The 21,627-nt window shown below is 43.5% G+C and overlaps 1 long non-coding RNA gene across 1 annotated transcript in view; it reads right to left on the bottom strand.

Moving 5' to 3' along the window:
* Positions 1–7,982: 7,982 nt before the first annotated feature.
* The window catches only part of LOC138294116 (uncharacterized), a 237,243-nt gene continuing 223,598 nt past the window's right edge, over positions 7,983–21,627 (bottom strand). Inside the window, exon 4 of the long non-coding RNA XR_011203199.1 lies at positions 7,983–8,201. This is a non-coding gene — a long non-coding RNA (uncharacterized lncRNA). The remainder of the gene's footprint in view (positions 8,202–21,627) is intronic.

The following is a 21,627-nucleotide window of genomic DNA, read 5'->3' as shown; positions in this document are numbered from 1 at the left end:
GGAAAAACATTTTTTGTTTTCTTAATAACTTTGGCTGAATCATCATGAAACTTTCCACAACATACTATCGTCCACCTCAGCTCCTTCTAAGATGGTTTTGGGGTGAGCCATAAAGTGCGGGCTGAGAAAAAGTGGGTAGGTCCCAAAACATGTTTTCCTGATTCATTTCTCCAGAGGAAAAGTAAACCGGGATACACTGTAGCAGAAATCTAGAATTTGGTCCAGAAAGCCTGCTGTTTCTGATTTGGTGCAAATCCATGGAGTAGTTTTTGAGCAATTAAGGCTCAAAAACCTTGTATATCTATTGCCTCAGAGGATCCACGGGAAAAAAGATCTCCAGAAGAGATCTGACTGGCTGCCACCACATCATCAAAGATGGAGCTGCGGCTGTCATAGGACTCAGTACTCAGTCCTGCGTCCTTGAAAAAAGCTACAAAAAGACATAAGGAGGCAGGCTATGGATACCCTGCCACCCTAGGTCTGGTGGACAAAATTGTTTTTTGTGCCGCAAATATGTGGAGGATCTATGAATCCACTGCAAAATTCAAAACAAAACAAAAGGTGCTTGAAAAACAAAGCCTCCCCAGGATAGGCCAGGGCCCAAAGAGACAGTGCGTATTAAACTATTTGGGAAAGGGGGCACATGGCCTCCCTCCCCTGAGCCTTTAGGAGGCCCTAAGGACCCCATCTCCCAGGAACTACATAATAAAGGGGAGGGGGCATGTGGTCCTTGTAGGAGGCTGGCCTGGCTTGTAGTGGGTACCAAAGGGTACTTACACCTTGCACCAGGTCCAGGTATCCCTTATTAGTGTAGAGGGGTGTCTAGCAGCTTAGGCTGATAGAAAAGGTAGCTTAGCAGAGCAGCTTAGGCTGAACTAGGAGACGAGTGAAGCTCCTACAGTACCACTAGTGTCATATGCACAATATCACAGTTATACTAAAAATAAAGGTACTTTATTTTTATGACAATATGCCAAAGTATCTCAGTGAGTACCCTCAGTATGAGGATAGCAAATATACACAAGATATATGTACACAATACCAAAATATGCAGTAATAGCAATAGAAAACAGTGCAAACAATGTATAGTCACAATAGAATGCAAAGGGGGCACATAGGGATAGGGGCAACACAAACCATATACTCTAGAAGTGGAATGCGAACCACGAATGGACCCCAAACCTATGTGACCTTGTAGAGGGTCGCTGGGACTGTAAGAAAACAGTGAGGGTTAGAAAAATAGCCCACCCCAAGACCCTGAAAAGTGGGTGCAAAGTGCACCTAAGTTCCCCAAAGAGCACAGAAGTAGTGATAGGAAAATTCAGCAAGGAAGACCAACACCAGCAATGCAACAACAATGGATTTCCTGATGAGAGTACCTGTGGAACAAGGGGACCAAGTCCAAAAGTCACGATCAAGTCGGGAGTGGGCAGATGCCCAGGAAATGCCAGCTGTGGGTGCAAAGAAGCTGCCACCGGATGGTAGAAGCTGTGTATTATGCAAGAACGACAAGGGCTAGAAACTTTCCCTTTGGAGGATGGATGTCCCACGTCGTGAAGAGTCGTGCAGAGGTGTTTCCGTGCAGAAAGACCGCAAACAAGCCTTGCTAGCTGCAAGGGTCGCGGTTAGGATTTTTGATGCTGCTGTGGCCCAGGAGGGACCAGGATGTCGCCAATTGCGTGAGGAGACAGAGGGGGCGTCCAGCAAGACAAGGAGCCCACTCAGAAGCAAGCAGCACCCCAGAAGTGCTGGAACAGGAAGTACAAAGTGGAGTGAACCGGAGCTCACCCGAAGTCACAAAAGAGGGTCCCACGACGCTGGAGGACAACTCAGGAGGTTGTGCACTGCAGGTTAGAGTGCTGGGGACCCAGGCTTGGCTGCGCACAAAGGAAATCCTGGAAGAGTGCACAGGAGCCGGAGTAGCTGCAAAACACGCGGTTCCCAGCAATGCAGTCTAGTGTGGGGAGGCAAGGACTTACCTCCACCAAACTTGGACTGAAGAGTCACTGGACTGTGGGAGTCACTTGGACAGAGTTGCTGAGTTCAAGGGACCTCGCTCGTCGTGCTGAGAGGAGACCCAGAGGACCGGTGATGCAGTTCTTTGGTGCCTGCGGTTGCAGGGGGAAGATTGTCGACCCACGGAAGATTTCTTCGGAGCTTCTAGTGCAGAGAGGAGGCAGACTACCCCCACAGCATGCACCACCAGGAAAACAGTTGAGAAGGCGGCAGGATCAGCTTTACAAGGTCGCAGTAGTCGTCTTTGCTACTTTGTTGCAGTTTTGCAGGCTTCCAGCACGGTCAGCAGTCGATTCCTTGGCAGAAGGTGAAGAGAGAGATGCAGAGGAACTCTGATGAGCTCATGCATTCGTTATCTAAAGAATTCCCCAAAGCAGAGACCCTAAATAGCCAGAAAAGGAGGTTTGGCTACTTAGGAGAGAGGATAGGCTAGCAACACCTGGAGGAGCCTATCAGAAGGAGTCTCTGACGTCACCTGCTGGCACTGGCCACTCAGAGCAGTCCAGTGTGCCAGCAGCACCTCTGTTTCCAAGATGGCAGAGGTCTGGAGCACACTGGAGGAGCTCTGGGCACCTCCCAGGGGAGGTGTAGGTCAGGGGAGTGGTCACTCCCCTTTCCTTTGTCCAGTTTCGCGCCAGAGCAGGGCTGGGGGATCCCTGAACCGGTGTAGACTGGCTTATGCAGAAATGAGCACCATCTGTGCCCATGAAAGCATTTCCAGAGGCTGGGGGAGGCTACTCCTCCCCAGCCCGAACACCTTTTTCCAAAGGGAGAGGGTGTAACACCCTCTCTCTGAGGAAGTCCTTTGTTCTGCCTTCCTGGGCCAAGCCTGGCTGGACCCCAGGAGGGCAGAAACCTGTCTGAGGGGTTGGCAGTAGCAGCAGCTGCAGTGAAACCCCGGGAAAGGTAGTTTGGCAGTACCCAGGGTCTGAGCTAGAGACTCGGGGGATCATGGAATTGTCTCCCCAATGCCAGAATGGCATTGGGGTGACAATTCCATGATCTTAGACATGTCACATGGCCATGTTCGGAGTTACCATTGTGACGCTATACATATGTCGTGACATATGTATAGTGCACACGTGTAATGGTGTCCCCGCACTCACAAAGTCCGGGGAATTTGCCCTGAACAATGTTGGAGCACCTTGGCTAGTGCCAGGGTGCCCACACCCTAAGTATCTTGGCACCCAACCTTTATCAGGTAAAGGTTAGACATATACAGTAGGTGACTTATAAGTTACTTAAGTGCAGTGGTAAATGGCTGTGAAATAACGTGGATGTTATTTCACTCAGGCTGCACTGGCAGGCCTGTGTAAGAATTGTCAGAGCTCCCTATGGGTGGCAAAAGAAATGCTGCAGCCCATAGGGATCTCCTGGAACCCCAATACCCTGGGTACCTCAGTACCATATACTAGGGAATTATAAGGGTGTTCCAGTATGCCAATGTAAATTGGCGAAATTGGTCACTAGCCTGTTAGTGACAATTTGGAAAGAAATGAGAGAGCATAACCACTGAGGTTCTGGATAGCAGAGCCTCAGTGAGACAGTTAGTCATAACACAGGTAACACATACAGGGCACACTTATGAGCACTGGGGCCCTGGCTGGCAGGGTCCCAGTGACACATACAACTAAAACAACATATATACAGTGAAATATGGGGGTAACATGCCAGGCAAGATGGTACTTTCCTACAGTCCTCCTCCATGAGCCTGAAAAAGCCAATGACCCTATCCCCTGTGGTCGTATAGAAAATAATATATATTTACAATTCCTTACTATAATGTCACTTAAAGCTTTGTTTTTTCAGTGAAAATGTATACATTACAGAGAGGTGATAGCCATTATGTAGTTATAATTTGGGTTACTGTAGTACCCGTTTGACAAACCTCCACAAATGTTTGCACACCTTTCTTCTTTCTAAAATGGTAGATGATGCAAAGTTTTACAGGGATTCATAATGGGGATGCAAGAAAAATATGGGGGTAGGTAATTTAATGCAAAATAAGTTAGTGATTTCTTTAAACACGGTAGTACCGCAGTAGTACCGTAGTAGTTCCATGATAAATGCGATAACAAAACACAATGTAATTGGATAATCAAAACCTTTTCAGAATGAAATGCAGCCATGTTGACTACAGTGCACTTTTAATGTGTTCTGTAATAAAACTTTGAAATATTCCACATAAGTTATTGTGCAGTGGAGAAGAACAGATAGGGAAATGTAACAGACTGTGTGGTGATAGCACTATTAGTTTTATAAGTTAATATATTTTTTCAAATGTATTATGACATACCGTTGCTGTAGTAATGAAGTAATACCACAGTACTGGAAAAAACGTTAAAAAAATATTTTAAGAGTAACAAAATATATTTTACACTATAGTGTAGCTCTTAAAAGAGCATTTGGGTTTTTGTGGACAATACATTTCCTCAGATATGTTGGATAAGCAAACATTCTAGGGTTGAAAGAAATCTATGGTTTCCTTACTTGCTAAAATGCACTCCATCCATCTGCAGGATATACAGGGAGCTCTGCATCTCAGGAAGGAGTGCTGAGGGCTGGAGTTATACAAAAATTGAAGACCCCTTGGAAGAAGCGCCAACAAGCCTTGGCAGCTGCAAAGAACGTGGTACACAGGGGTACTGTCCTGTGGGGGAGGCAAGGGCCTACCTGCACCAAAGTTGGACAGCTGGCAGAGAAGATCAACTTGACCACTTCTAACCACCACCTGTGTTGCAGGATCCATACAGGCCAGCAGTAGAGAGGATACAAGCAGCAGTTTGTCATTGCTGTTTGTGCCTGCAGATGCAGGGGAGTGTCTCCTTCACTCCAATGGAGATTCCTTCTTCTTTCCTGTGCAGACTGAAGATGGGCTGTCCTCAGATGATGCACAACTGGGGAAATGTTGCAGAAGCTGGAAGGAACCAGAGAAACAATGTTGCAGGTGAAGTCTTCTTATTTGTTGCAGATTGTCAGGTCCCGGAGAGTCCAGATGCAGATTCTTTGGTCAGAAGTTGAAGTAAGGGATGAAGAGGAATCCTGCTGGAATCTTGCAAGCTGAATCTGAGGAACAACCTAAAAGAGAGCCCCTAAATAGCCCTGACCTGGCTGGGTGACCACCTGTCAAGGAGGGGGCTCTGATGCCACCTGCCTGACCTGGCCACTCAGATGGTCCCAAAGTCCCCTGTCAACCTTGGATTCAAGATGGCAGACCTTAGGGACCCTATAGAGGACCTCTGGGCACCACCCCTGGGGTGGTGATGGACAGAGGAGTGGTCACTCCCCTTTCCATTGTCTAGTTTCATACCAGAGCAGGGACTGGAGGTCCCTGAACTGGTGTAAACTGGTTTATGGATGTAGGGCACCAAATGTGCCTTTCAAAGCATACCAGTGGCTTGGGGAGGCTACCCAAGCCATGTAACACCTAATTCCAAAGGGAGAGGGTGTAACACCCCTCTCCCAAATAAATCATTTGTGCTTCCTTCCTAGGCTTGAGCTGCTCAAGCAACAGGAGGGTAGAAACCTGTCTTTGAGGTGGCAGCAGCTGGGGCTGCCTGGGAAACCTCAGAAGGTGTAAAAGCAATGCTGGGGTCCTCTAAGGAGCCCCCAGAGTGTGTGGGATCATACAACCAGTACTTGCAAAAGTATTGGGGTGTGATTCCAACATGTTTGAGACTGAACATGCCTAGGTTTGGAGTTACCATTATGTAGCTGGACATAGGTTGTGACCTATGTCCAGTACACGTGTAAAATGGTGTCCCCGCACTCACAAAGTCCAGAAAAGTGGATCTGCAGTTTGTGGGGGCACCTCTGCTAGCACAGGGGTGCCCTCGAACACAGGTACATGCACCCTTCCCTCTGGACTGAGATGCTCTACCATAGGGGTGACTTACAGTGACCTGGTATAGTGACCTATAGTGAAAATGGGTGCATGCACCCGGTTCATGCAGACTGCAATGGCAGGCCTGCAGAACCCTTTGCATGGGCTCCCTATGGGTGGCAGAGTAACTGCTGCAGCCCATAGGGATCTCCTGGAACCCCAATGCCTTGGGTACCTAGGTAACATATACTAGGAACTTATATGAGGGCACCAGTATGCCAATTGTGGGATGAATACAGAGTTGTGGGAGAGAGAGCATAATCACTGGGGTCCTGGTTAGCAGGATCCCAGTGAACACAGTCAAACACACTGAAATCAGGCAGAAAAAGGGGTTAACCATGCCAAGAAAGAGGGTACTTTCATACAACTAAGATGAAACTTAGATTATGCAATAACTAACATTTCATCTATAGTATTCAAAGGGATTGGCATACATGTCTTGTGTTAAAAAATGTGTAAGGCTATATACTGTTGATTTAGATGAGACAAGAATTAATGCAGAAAGTAGCTGTGTGTGCAAATACAATCATTTCCAAAAACCCTCACTTCGGTAAATATCCAATTTTTACAAAAAGAAAACTGTCTTTTGAACACTCAACCAAATTCAGGCTTCTTCAGTGTGAGCTACTCTTGTGAACATGAATGCATAAATTGGCTTCATTCAAGCTCCAACGTTACACAGTTAGAAGAATTTGTGTTTACATCAATACTAGATTGTAAGTGTACTCCATTTCAAATTTAATATGGAAAGGTGTGCAACCAAAGTTTTGTCCAAACTGTAATTTGCACGTAGTTTCATCCTTTTAATAATAATTAAGCATATTATTATCAAAGATGCAATGTTAATATTAGGGAAATCAATATATGCATTTCTAACTTTACTGCTTCTTAAATGTCTATTTCTGAATTCATTTCCACTACTAATGGTATTATAATTCATCATGGAGAGAGTACTGCTGGTGGATACTATACAATCTACTTGAAGAATAATATGTGGATACAATATAGTGTCAGCAATCTTACTTTAGCCAAAGACTGCCTAGTTTAAAAACAAAACTGTTACCTTTTATTTTTACGATCAAAACTTTGAAGTACGCTGTTAGTGTTTTAATAACAGAACAAAATAAACATTCATGTACTTGGATAATGTACTATATATGTCATTATATGGCTTAGCATGGTTGATGACCTTTAACAAAATCTATTGTACCTAATTTTCTACTGCACATGATTACATATTTTAGAACACTTACAAGTATGTTTGCAGTTTGATATGCACAGAATCTTTGCATAATCCATTGATTTGTGTTTCCCTAGTATTTCATGATGAGGAAGACAATATGATCATCTTCAGCCGCAAAGGTTTCGAATGATGACATAGTCATGTAAAACTTATGTTCCCTAAGATTTGGGAAACACAAACAAGAAAGAAAATGGAAAAAACATTATTTGTGTTTGTTATGCCATTGTGTTTGACCACTGACTGTGTTTCACCACTGCGCATATTAGTTGTTCACCAGTAGCACATTACATGCTGTATTCAGGTTAGCTGCCTATTGGCTTTAACGTGGCATTAGACATTACATTCTGCATTCAGTTTACCTGCCTATTGGCTTTATCGTGGAGTTAGACATTGCAGTTGAGCTGTGTTTTTCCACATGGTAGACCAAGCTGTGTTTTTCATCTTTTGAATTCTCGCTGAGCCCTAGCGTGATAAGGGAGCATATATTTTGTGTTTTTTCCCCTGTCCCCAGCCTTGGGAAGGAGCGAGCTTTGGAGACTTGGCCACTCTCCAGCTTGTTCTTTTCCAACAGTGATGTACAGTAGCCAGCATGTTTTGACTATTAGAGGAAAGGAACTGTTAGCAGGCTTTTTCATTATAAACGGCGTCCCTGGGCAGCAGCAGGGGGATTTTCCAAGACTTCAGTCAGGAGCGGACGTCAGCTGCCTGACCCCCTGTATGGGTGGAAAATCTCTTTCTCGCAGTTAAACAGAAGTCATCAACTTGCAGGCATAAGAAAGATGGAGCAGTGATAGGCCCTACAGTGATGAATTTTGACTTTTATTCTTTGAAGTTATGCTATAATATAATCACATATATTTGCTGTGTACATTACAATTGAGAAGTACTTTGATATATTTTCCTTTCAATTGTCAGAGTCACCAGATCCTCAGGGTCTGTGCACGTTCCCAACACTTCCACCACAAGACAGCTCCAATACTCGGATTAGATTTGTCACAGAGTCTAATAGAGTCCAAGTGGGGAAAAGAGGATTAGGAAGAGAACAGCTGGGAAGGAGACCTGCAAGGAAGCAAAAGGTTAAAACACAACATCAAAATTACATCTCATGAAATCAGTACCATGCTACAACTCTAAGCTTCGTCATTTCTGAAAATATGAACAACCCTAGAATAGTCCTAAACTGACTAGGCTTTAGATGAGCGAATACCTGAGGAGGAAACAAGAAAAGTTAAATAGAACTTTCAGATTCAAGTACTTTCTTTAGCATGAGAATCAGGAAACAAATCATATGAATCTCCTTTTAAGAATACATATCAGCAACACACAGCATTACATCTAGAACTCTGGTCTTGTTGTGTTCTTCTCAAAACACATTGGAAAGTGAATTGCGCACATTGCAGGTTTTTATATGTGTATTAAACACCATAAAGGATTGTGCACCATGAAATCACACAACGTAGATTCAAGGAATAAATCATGTGACTTGTCAACTCGAAATGCTACCAAGGAAATGTCTTAGAATGGTAGCGCACAATAATTTACATTATATATACACACGAGTAAAGAATTGCGCGTCTTGCCGATTCGAACGCCACCATGAAACTGCCAAAAAATGGTAGCGCGCAATGAATATCATGAATTAACCACAAAGAAAGAATTGCGCGTCTTGCCGATTCGAATGCCACCATGAAACTGTCAAGGAATGGTAGCGCACAATGAATAACATGAGAAGCACTCAAGGAAAGAATCGCGCGTCTTGCCGATTCAAATACCACCATGAAAATGCCTCGGAAATGATAGCGTACAATGAATATCAAGAATCACACACAAGGAAAGAATCGCGTGCGTTGCAGATTCGAATGCTACCATGAAACTGCCAAGGAATGGTAGCGCACAATGAATAACATGAGTTAATCCAAAGGAAGGAATCGCGCGTCTTGCCGATTCGAATGCGTGCATACAAATGCCATGAAAAGTCTAAACGCACAATTACACGTGCATGAGCAAAATGTTAACAACATCAGGAGAAAGGCCCAAGAATTACAGCGTCTTCCAATACAGGAGCTCAGGAAGTTGCAGCTGCTCTGCACCGGGACCTCTGAATAGGGAGCACGTGGAGCTGGGCTGACCCCTTTTTATAGAGTCTTGGCCCAGACCACAACCACACCCAGGCATGCTGCAGGGAAAGCTTCTAGAAGGCCCCGGAAAGGGACCACACCCTGACTCAATCTGAAAGCCTGCAGCAATACATTGCAAATGAACAGTATTTTTAAGCACCTTAAGAATGAATCTTCTGGACTGAATTCTGCAATGCAAAAGGTTAAACAATAACATATCATCACAATGCATAAATTACATTATCTTGAGAGGGTTGGGTTTTTGCATTCTAGACGCCCGTAGAGCGTGCACTGTTCTGGTGTTGACATTAATGCTGTGACTACTTTTAAGCGTGTGCCTCCAACCTACTAATCTCTTCTCTCAGGAACCTTGTGGTGAAGTAATAATAAATATCTTCTTTAACCCCTTGGGTGCGGGCGTCTGCCTCCCTGGTGCGGGTCACGACCAGTGGATTTATTTATTTATTCGTTAAACCCCGGGAGACACGGAAGCTTTTCCGTGCCCCACCCCACCCCCCACCCGCCCCTTTGTGACGTACGTCACTTTGTGGATTTCCCCATCGGAGCAGGAAGCGGCTGCGGCCCCAAACTGCCTTCCCCACGTTCGGGAAGGCCTCGTAAGAAAGGGGAGACTCTCGAGCGATCGCACCCCCCCAGGGGCTAAACTTTATTTTTTTTAAATTAAAGAAATGGACAGGGGGGTCCACCTGTGGGGGCAGTATTTTTTTTTTGTTGATGTAGGGTTTCCCTGGGGGCCATTTTGGCCCCCAAGGAAACCATACAACTACCAAAAAAATATAGATATAAATATATCTATGTAGATATATGTAGCTACATGGATATATCTATAGATAGATCTATAGCTATCTATCTATATATATATATATATATAGATCACTTTTGTCAATAAATGTGTGGTTTCCCTGGGGGCTGCGATCGGCCCCCAGGATAACCAGACCGACATATAAAAGTGATATATATATATATATTTTTGCCACCAGTTGTCTTGCAGTTGCAGCTTGCGTCTTCAAAGCAATGCACATACTTCAACTGACGCATTTCAACTGTCGCTTTTAGGCAGCAATAAAAAAGTCAAGTTAGTATTGTGATTATGTTTCTGCTACAAAAGGATCAGACTTTTGTCTAGTGGCAGTTTTAGTGCGATAAAGAAGCGCAGATGGTTTATATGCCTACTGCAAAGAGCAAATCTGTGTTTTATGTAAATAACTGAGTACATTAGTAAAGTCAGCCATTACCTGCGCTATAATACAAATAAAATGTATGTGCGGGTGGAGGGCGGCTAAGGAGAGATGAAGGGTACTTTTGCTGGGTGGTAATGAGGGAATCCGTAGGCTAGTGTTTTAGAGCAACACGTTAGCCAATAGCAGAGATGGCATCTTGATGGATGACTGCTGCCGTCACTCGGGTTATAGAGGACAGCTCTGACATAGGATCAGATACTGAGACAGCATCTGAGGGATAGGACAACGGCGCAGACTCTGGGAGTGATTTTTCAGTCGGAGGAGACCCATTCGATAACTCCTCTTCCAGTAAATTATGAGGGAGGTGATGAGGACAGTCCTGCTGTCCCTTCACAAGCACAGTCTGTGCAACGGGGTAATAGTGGGTTAGCCCAACCCAGAGAGCAGGTGAATGCAGCGGCAAGCAGAGAGAGAGAGTTCAGCCCTAAATTCCACCACCCAAATCGTATTGTGGAGACATAAACATTATCTATCACAAAACAAACTGGTTTTGTAAGGCAGGCACCTGTGTTTTTCGCCCTGGGTTCGGCAGCCATATAGAGAAACATACTAAACCCAAACATTTCTGGAAACTAGACAGTCGAGGGAGTCCACAGAGATGTGACTTGTGTGGATTCCCCAAAGTTTTCTTACCCCGAATACCCTGCAAAGCTGAAATGTTGAATAAAAACTCTAGTTTTTCGCATTTTTGTCACACAAACTACAGGAATATGTTGGGATCCACAAAATTCCTACCACCCAGTGATTCCTCACCAAGCAAAGGATTCTGGGTAACAGAACCTGGTCAGAGCCCCACAAGTCACCGCATCTTGGATTCCCCTAGGTCTCTAGTTTTCAAAAATGCACAGGTTTGGTAGGTTTCCCTAGGTGCCGGCTGAGCTAGAGGCCAAAATCTACAGGTAGGCACTTTGCAAAAAACACCTCTGTTTTCTGTCAAAAAATGGGATGTGTCCACGTTGTGTTTTGGGGCATTCCCTGTCGCGGGCGCTAGGCCTACCCACACAAGTGAGTTATCAATTTTACCGGGAGACTTGGGGGAACGCTGGGTGGAAGGAAATTTGTGGCTCCTCTCAGATTCCAGAACTTTGTCACCGAAATGTGCGGAAAATGTGTTTTTTTTAGCCAAATTTTGAGGTTTGCAAAGGATTCTGGGTAACAGCTAGGCACTTTGCAAAAAACACGTCAGATTTCAATGTAAAAATGTGATGTGTCCATATTGAGTTTCCTGTTGCGAGCATTAGGCCTACCCAAGCAAGTGAGGTACCATTTTTATCGGGAGACTTGGGGGAACACAGAATAACAAAACAAGTGTTATTGCCCCTTGTCTTTCTCTACATTTTTTCCTTCCAAATGTAAGACAGTGTGTAAAAAAGACGTCTATTTGAGAAATGGCCTGTAATTCACATGCTAGTATGGGCACCCCAGAATTCAGAGATGTGCAAATAACCACTGCTTCTCAACACCTTATCTCATGCCCATTTTGGAAATACAAATGTTCTCTTGATACCTATTTTTCACTCTTTATATTTCAGCAAACGAATTGCTGTATACCCGGTATAGAATGAAAACCCAGTGCAAGGTGCACCTCATTTATTGGCTCTGGGTACCTAGGGATCTTGATGAACCTATCAGCCCTATATACCCTTGCAACCAGAAGAGCCCAGCACACGTAACGGTATATTGCTTTAAAAAATCTGACATTGCAGGAAAAAGTTACAGAGTAAAACGTGGAGAAAAATGGCTGTTTTTTTCAGCTCACTTTCAATATTTTTTTATTTCAGCTGTTATTTTCTGTAGGAAAACCTTGTAGGATCTACACAAATGACCCCCTGCTAAATTCAGAATTTTGTCTACTTTTTAGAAATGTTTAGCTTTCCGGGATCCAGCATTGGTTTCACACCCATTCCTGTCACTAACTGGAAGGAGGCTGAAAGAACAAAAAGTTGTAAAAATGGGGTACTTCCCAGTAAAATGCCAAAATTGTGTTGAAAAATGTGGTTTTCTGATTCAAGTCTGCCCGTTCCTGAAAGGTGGGAAGATGGTGATTTTCAGGGAAAAAACCACAAGCCTTCTCCGGCAGCCCTTTTTTCCCATTGTTTTGAAATAAACAAATTTTTCACTGTATTTTGGCTAATTTCTTGGTCTCCTCCAGGGGAAACCACAAACTCTGGGTACCATTAGAATCCCTGGGATGTTGGAAAAAAAGGACGCAAATTTGGCGTGGATAGCTTATGTGGACAAAAGTTATGAAGGCATAAGCGCGAACTACCCGAAATAGCCAAAAAAGGGCTCAGCTCTGGGGGGTTCGGGGAAGAAGGCCCAGCAGCTAAGAGGTTAAACTAAGAAGTGCATTTCCGAGATTGTTTTCAGCTCGGTCCTTAATGAAAGCAAAACAATGTTGTACTGTAAAAGTCAGCTATTATATTTTTATTGATTTACACATTCATCTTTTTGTGCTACAAGATTTTGACAAACAATATAATGTGGGTTGCATACTGGAAAAGAATAATTACATTATCAACTATTAACAAAAACACTTTCAATATTTCATTACAGTTCTTGAGTTTATACATAGTTACTCCATTGATTAGGACTTCACTCAATCATGCACAACCATATATCACACACCAAATTCACTCTTATCATTACAACACTATAAATAACTTCATCCCACAACATCTACTTCTATTTCAGATATTCTCTTTACCTTTTACTTACCTTTCAGTACTATATCATCATCTATTGTATACTCAAGTTACCTGTAAAAAGAATTATTAAGATTAAAAATAGCTCTATATTGTTTGGTTATTTTTTTTTATTGGATGCATACTCTATACAAAAGATCAAAGTGTCCTATCTATAGGGAGGTGGAGCGTAGTTTTCTTGGCGATTGGGAATTCAGGCAGTGGTTAATGTAGGCAGGTCCTTGGTTATGTAGAGTTTTGTGTGCATGGGTCAGTAGCTTGAATACACACCTCTTCTGCATGGGAAGAGTGGAGTTGCCGGAGATGTGGTGTGATGTTGGACCACCGGGAAAGGTCAAGGATGAGCATGGCTGTGGCGTTCTGCATTATCTGAAATATTTGTAGGAGTTCTGAAGCAATTCCAATGTGGAGAGTGTTGCCTCAGTCTAGTCAACTGGTGATGAGGGCCTATGTCACAGTGTGTCTCGTGTGCAGGGTTAGCCACATGAAGATCTGATGTAGCATGCACAGAATGAAGAGACAGGTGGAGGCGATGGTATTAATCTGTGATTCCATGGTGAGCCTCTTGTCAGTAATTATTCTGAGGTTTCTGGCAGGTTCAGAGGGAGTGGCTGCGGGTCCTAGTTCTCAAGGCTACCAGGAATCGTTCCATATGTTGCTGCTCTTGCTGAAGACAAGAACTTCAGTCTTGTCTGTGTTTAGCTGCAGTCAATGTTCTTTCATCCAGTCGACAACGCTTGTCATGCATCTGTGGAAGTTGTTTTTTGTAGTAGTGGGGTCGTCTGTGAGCGAGAGGATGAGTTGGGTGTCAACTGTGTAGGAGATTATGTTGAAGCCTTGGGATGTGAGGATGTTGGCTAGTTGGGTCATATGTGCTTTAAAAAGTGTGGGGTTTAGGTATGGTCCTTATGGCACCCCTCAGATGATGTCTTTTGGTTGGGAGGTGAAAGGATGTCGGTGAATCCTCTGGGTTCTTGCTGTGAGGAAGGCGGTGATCCATCTGAGTGTGCCCCCTTGGATACCAATGTGGTGGAGTCTTTTGTTAAGCATGTGGTGGGTGACGGTTTTGAAGTCTGCCTGGAGGCCGAGAAGAATCCAGGCTGGTGTTTATCCTCAGTCGAGGAGCGCACTGATGTCATCTCTGGCTGTGATCAGGGTGGTCTCGGTGCTGTGATTGCTGCAGAAGCCGAATTGGGAGGCGTTAAGTAGCTGGTTCTGCTCTAGGTATCTGCCCTTAGCTGGAAAGCATCCACCCATTGATCCAAGTAAGCTGACAGAATTAGCTTATAGGCCAGACTGATGTTCCCTTTTTCGGGCGCTCGCATTAACAAATCTAAGAAAGTACTATGGGAGCAGCCGATCTCATATCTATCAAGGCTGGTAATAAAATAGCAAGTTTGCAAATTCAGCAGAAAAAATAATACGAGGAAGGGAAAACTGCTGCCTGCATAGTCTCAAAGGAAAAAGACAACCATCTCAAAACGTTTGTCCAGTAGTAAAGAGTTTTGCCACCCCCCAGCTCTCCCAAAAGCTATAATTGATACAGACAGGTAAGTGAGGGTTAATTCCTAAATACGTATATTGGTTAAACAAGGAAGTATCTGGGAATACTTTTTTTAAGGGAACTCCAGATAAGATGGAACACCTTTAAAGTCTTGAACCAGGTCCTTTTAAAGTAGACTGTCCTTGGGACAATCAAATTCTAGTGGCAGACAGTCCACACACATGCAGCCCTTCAACCATGTACCCATGACCAGACAGAATCAAGAAAAAAAAGGGATACAATAAAACCACAGAACAGGGCGAGAGACCCCACTCTTGTCCTTGGTCAACTGCAAGAGCTGGGTCTTACAGCAAGGTTACTTACAGGTCCAGATAAATTTCTGCCAAAATGCCTCAATCTTCTTTAAAAAAAAAGCCATAAAAAGAATATATAAAAAAAAAATAGATACCTAGGAAGAATAATCATTTTAATAAGATGACACCTGCCAATTAGGCCAAAATGCTACCGGTTTCACTTATTAAAAACTTTAGCTGTCTGTTGGTAGAGTTTCCCTTAGTAACATTTGATAATGTCCTCCATATGCAGTAAGAGTATTACCCCCAAATATTTGGTTGAATGTACCAATCGCTTATCCTGAATAGGCAGGATAACAGTAGACAAAACCTGCGTTTTATTGAGATTGAGTTTATATACTGAGACATCTACAAACGCCGGTGCGTTCAGCTTCAATGCCCTAATAGACTGGACAAGGGTGGGGGTTAGAACAGCCACAGTGTCTGCATAATCTAAAACCTCCTTCTCAAATCAGTAAATATGCAGAGGGTGGATATCCTCAGTCATTTTAAGAGTTTAGTTATATGGTTCGATATGAAAAGCAAATAACTGAGGAGAAAGATGGCAGCTCTGTCTTGTATCACAAGAAATGTCTATGGGGTAAGACAGGGAGCCCAAACAGTGTCTCCCATAGAGCCAACATAGAGTTGACAAACTCTGGCTATAAAACAAGGGCCAGGGCCCACTGACTCCATGAACACTCATAGGAATGGCCAGGTTATCAAAGGCCTTCTTGGCAACAAGCATAATCATACCACTGATTATCTATCCACAGAGGCAGTCTCCAGTGCTACGAGGCCATATTGACATGAAAAGTTGTATCACATCCAAGGATGAACCCTCTTGATTTGAATCTACTAGTCCTGAAATCATAGTTGATAACCGATGACCCAAAATGCGGATATAAAACTTAGAATTAGCATTAGTTAAAGTGATTGGACAGTACAAGCCACAGATAGTAGGGTCCTTTCCTTTTTTGGTAAAGATAATGATATTGGTCTCACCCCAAGACCCTGGAACCTGACAAAGCACATTAAAAGAAATAAAAAGACTCTGAAGGACCGCGGCCAGAATATGCAAGAAGGACCCATAGCGTTCTAGAGGGATTTGATTGGGCCCGGAGGTCTTGCCTTGGTTGAGGAGCCAATAGCAGCTTCTATCTCTGTCAAAGTTAAGGGCTCTTCTAATTCAGACTTCTGGACATGATGAAGCTTGTGGTGGAAGTACCGCCAAACAAACCAGAGCAACTCCTCAGTGGAGGCAAAACAATCCTCTCGGTAGAGATCCTTGTAAAACTGCAAAAAACCTCTCAGATACCTACAGGATCTACCACAAACTCTCCTTTTTGTTCCTAATCTGCTAGATGGCATTCATACTAGCACTATATTTAACTCTGAGAGAAAGCAACAGCCCATCTCTTTACTGTTTTCAAAGCTTGTCAACTGCCTGGTTCGATGATTTGTAATAGCACCGTTCCATATACTCTTCCTACGGGAAGCCTGCAGGACAGATAACCCCCCCCCCAGCTACAAATTCCCTGGTGGATATACTTTGCCCCAAATTAGACTCCAAAATGAGTTAAATGGTTTTGGGTCTTTTCCACCGTAATTATCCTGTGCTGATATCCAGCAAACTTCAGCATGTGTCCATGACAAAAAGCTTTAAGCGAATCCTATACGGCTATGGTGGTTGCCAATCCAAAATTGACCATCAGATATTCCCTCAGAAGCCGCTCCATTAGGGCATACCACGGGGAGGGTGGACCTCTTAGTTGTGGGATGAAGGGAGGGGATGGGAGACTATGTAGAGCTAGTCTGGGTGTGTGTTTTTCAGTCGAGTGGGTTGAAAGGTTTGGGGGTAAGAACTGGAGAGAAAATCGCTGGAGTGAGGAATGTGGAACAACTGATCTTGGGGCTCAGTCTCAGAGTGTGGGTTAGCAGATCTGCATTGTCTTTAAGGGAAACATGGTTTTGATTTGTTGGGATAATGGCTAGTAATGATAGGGACGTTGGCCAGAATTTGCATATTGTCTCATAGAATATCAACAGTGTCAAAGCACCTCACAAGATTTATACACTCTCAAACCGCCAATTGACTCCAGGTGATGCCGATTCCTCCTGAACAAACCATACTATTAAAGAAGGTCGACTACAGAGTTTTATGCATCCCATACTTTACTTCAGCTTAGAGGAGTGTTGCACTGTAAGTCAGGGACATTAAATGAGGGTGGTGTAGCAAAAGGCTGATTCTGGTGGATGGTGGCTTACTGTAACCATCCAAAAAGATAACATGTGTATTACCATCTGTGTAGTATACGGCCTGAACAATGACAACCCGCCAATTATTGACTTTTATTTGGCCGAGCTTCACCTCTGTCCATCACCCCTCATTGTTTGTGGGGATTTTAATGTTACGCTGTGCCATAAAACAGATTCTATATATCAAGGCCAAGGGAACTTTTATTCAGCCCAGTGGGGGAAGCAATGACTGAGGGGTGCATTGAAACAGCTAACATCTTCATTTGCACTCACTGATGTATGGCAGCATGCAAGAGCTAACAAACCTGGTTTCACCTTTTTCTCTGTCCCCCACAAATCTTCCTCAGGTACTAATATGTTTCTAATGAGTCATTCTCTGATCTGACTCCTGAAGATTGTGGTCAATTTTAGGATTATATCTGATCACAATTATCTATCTCTCTTTGTGTAATCAAAAGGGCTCCTTTAGTCTCTGGGGGTGCTTTTGGAAGATTATGTCCACTCTTTGTTGTTTGAAATATCTGAGTAGTTCTTATAAGAATTTTTTTTTTCTTCTTTTGTGTTTTTGTAATTCTTTATTTTTATTTTTTTATATTTTGTTCAAATAGGTAAACAGGACCAAAACAAGACAAACAGTTTCAATAAGCAGGATACAGGAAGGGAAACATGCTCCAAAAACCAAAGGGTGGAGGTTGATTCAGTGCTGCTATCACCAGTTGACGGTGAATATGAAGATTGTTTTCACCCACCACTATCATAGTGTGGCAAGGTAGGCAGTACGTAGCTGTACTGAAATAGTGGTCATCTGTCTTGGGTACCAGGTGTAGACTGTGTGCTTGAACAGTACTACCGGGAGCTGGGATTGCTGGATCAATGATGGTACAATGGAAGGTGTGGGGAACGGTAAACTAAAACAAGCATTTGGAATGCAACAGATCTCACATTTGCTCAAGTTAGAGATATTAGCGTTGTAAACTCCTATCTTGCCACACAAATTACAAGAAAAAAACAGCGTGATCGCACTATGTAAAATGTAGCGTGGTCGCCCTGAAATTGAAAACAGAAAAAACGATTGCGCTGTGTAAACCACAGGGCGACCGCTCTGCGTGGAAAATAAAAAGATAAAGTAGTCTGGAAACTTCGAATCATGAATGGTTTCAGTAGTTTACTGGTGCTGTTTAGGTGGGGTAAACACCGGAAAAGGCATGACGTATGCATGCCTTTCACAAATGAAAGCAAGCGGATTTTAAAAGGCAAGCCCACGAACCAAAGAAAGTGACTGACATGACATGGGCGTAGCTAGAAGCCCACAGAGAGATTACAGCATGGGACGGAGCGCTTTGTGCTCGCCCATAAAAAGCAGTCCGCCTCATGGGTCATTGAATGCATGACCAAGTGCAAGTTTACCATGTTTTTAAAGCACTCAGAGATAGATCTATATGCCCTTCACAAAAAGTGCCCGAACCTCTTGTCATTGGTTATATTACTGCATTTTGTGACAGGAAGAGTGTTCAAGAAAGCCTCAAACAAGTTAGTGGTTTTGAATAAAAGTGATTTACTTTAAATATTTTATGACACAAAATTTCTATGCATTGCTATGTTTATACTTATAAAGATTACTTTGAAATATGATAATGATAAATTATTGTGGCAACTGGTTTGTAGAGGTTGATGTGCTGATCCCTTGCTAAAGTCAATAGGCCAGACTTTTATATTTTGGTGTTCTCACCCTTTCATAAAGCAAGTAGGCCTGACTTCCTCAAAATTACATGTCTTTATATTGTTAATTTACAATATTAAACAAAAAATTCAGAAGATCACCGAAAAACAAAGGATAAAGTTATGTAATAATGTAGGGTAAAAATATCTACAGAAATTCACTGAAAAAACAAAGGTGAAAGTGACATAATGTTATGTCCGGTAATAATGTCTTACTTAATATAAAAAAACAAACTCAGAAATACCCCTATTTGTTAACTCTCCGCTGAAGTGTACTCAGCTGGCGGGATACCATTTGTTAAGTGTGGGAAGTAAAGGGAGTGATCTGATTGCTAGGGCCGGGAGGCCCTGTTTCTGTAACTCTAAACACCAGCTCTGTGTTCTCTTGCCTAATTACTTCTGTATCTTAAGTCTCAATTGAAGTGTATTCTCCTGGGAGGACACCATTTGTATAGTGTGTGTAGTAGAAGGAGTGACCTAAATGCAACCCCAGGAGGACTTGTGTCTATAACTCCAAGCAACAGCCCAGTGGTGTCTTTCCCAATTACCCCTATGTCTTAACTCTCAATTGAAATGAACTCACCTGGGAGGATACCATTTGTCAAGTTTGTATAGTAAAGTGAGTGACCTGACTACAACTCCCAGGAAGACTTGTGTCTATAACTGCAACCACCATCCCAGTGTTCACTTGCCTAATTACCCCAGAGTCTTAACTCTCAGTTGAAGTGTAATCACCTGGGAAGATACCATTTGTCAAGTGTGGGAAGTACAGGGAGTGTCCTGACTGTTAAGGCCAGGAGGCCCTGTTGATCTAACTCCAAACACCAGTCCAGTGTTTACTTGGCCAAAGACCCCTGTGTCTTAACTCTCAAATGAAGTGTACTCACCTGGGAGGATACCATTTGTCAAGTGTGTGTAGTTAGAGGGAGTCTCCTGACTGCAATGCCCAGTAGGCCTTGTATCTGTAACTCCAAACACCTGCCCAGTGTTCAATTGGCCAAAACCTTTGTTTGTTAACTCTCAATTGAAGTGTACTCACCTGGCAGGATATCATTTAGCAAGTGTGGAGAGTAGAAACAGTGACCTGCCCGCAACTCCCAGGAGGCCTTGTGTCTGTAACTCCTAACATCAGATCAGTGTTCACTTGGCCAAAGACCTCTTGTCTTAACTCTCAATTGAAGTGTACTCACCTTGGAGGATACCATTTGCCAAGTTTGTGTAGTAGAGGAAATGACCTGACTGCAAGTCCCAGTAGGCCTTCTGTCTGTAACTCCAAATACCAGCTCAGTGTTCACTTGGCAAAATACCCCTCTGCCTTAACTCTCAATTGAAGTGTACTCACCTAAGAGGGTACCACTGGTCTAGTGTGTTTCGTAGAGGAAGTAACCTGACTGCAACTCCTAGGATGCATTGTGTCTGTAACTCCAAACAACAGCCCAGTGTTCACTTCGCCAAAGGTCCCTTTTTGTTAACTCTCAATTGAAATGTACTCACCAGAGGATACCATTTGTCAAGTGTGTGTAGTAGAGGGAGTGACCTGACTGCAGCTCCTAGGAGGCCTTGTGTCCGTAACTCTAAACACCTGCCGAGTGTTCACTTGGCCAAAACCCTTGTTGGTTAACTCAAGTGAAGTGTACCCACCTGGGAGGATACCATTTGTAAAGTGTGGAAAGTAGAGGGAGTGACCTGCCGGCAATCGCGCCCAGGAGGCCTTGTGTCTGTAATTCCAAACACCAGCCCAGTGTTCACTTGACCAAAGATCTCTTTTTGTTCACTCTCAATTGAAGTGTACTCACCTAGGAGGATAACATTTGTCAAGTATGGAAAGTAGAGAGAGTGATATGACTGCAAAGCCAGGGGTCCCTGTTTCTATAACTCTAAACACCAGCCTAGTGTTCTCTTGCCCAATTACCTTTGTCCCTTAACTCTCAATTGAAGTGTAAACCTGGGACAATATCATTTGTCAAGTGTGTGTAGTAGAGGGAGTGACCTGACTGCAACTCCCAGGAAGACTTGTGTCTATAACTCTAAACAACAGCCCAGCGTTCACTTGCCCAATTACCCTTGTGTCTTAACTCTCATTTGAAGTGTAATCACCTGGGAGGATGATGTGTGTAGTAGAGGGTGTGGCATGACTGCAACTCCCACAATGTCTTGTGTCTGTAACTCTAATCAGCAAACAAGGGTATTGGCCAAGTGAATACTGGGCAGCTAACTTTCAAGTGAAGTGACTCACCTGGGAGGATACCATTTGGCAGGTGTAGGAAGTAGAGTGAGTGACCTGACTGCAACTCCCAGGAGGCCTTGAGTCTGTAACTCAAAAAACCGGTCTTTTAACTCTTAATTGAGATGTACTCACATGGAAGGATACCAATTGGCAATTATGAAAGCAGAGGGAGTGATCAGACTAAAACTCCCAGGAGGCATTGTGTCTGTAACTCTAGGCACCCACCCAATGTTTACTTGCCCAAAGACCCCTATTTGTTAACTCTCAATTGAAGTGCACTCACCTGGGGGTATACCGTTTGTCAAGTGGGAAGTACAGGGAGTGATCTGATTGTTAAGGACAGGAGGTCCTGTTTCTGTA

The sequence above is a fragment of the Pleurodeles waltl genome, chromosome 4_2 (assembly GCF_031143425.1).
Source record: "Pleurodeles waltl isolate 20211129_DDA chromosome 4_2, aPleWal1.hap1.20221129, whole genome shotgun sequence".
NCBI classification, from domain to species: domain Eukaryota; kingdom Metazoa; phylum Chordata; class Amphibia; order Caudata; family Salamandridae; genus Pleurodeles; species Pleurodeles waltl.
The sequence above is the reverse complement of the archived record's forward strand: the minus strand, read 5'-3'. Positions and strand labels throughout refer to the sequence as shown.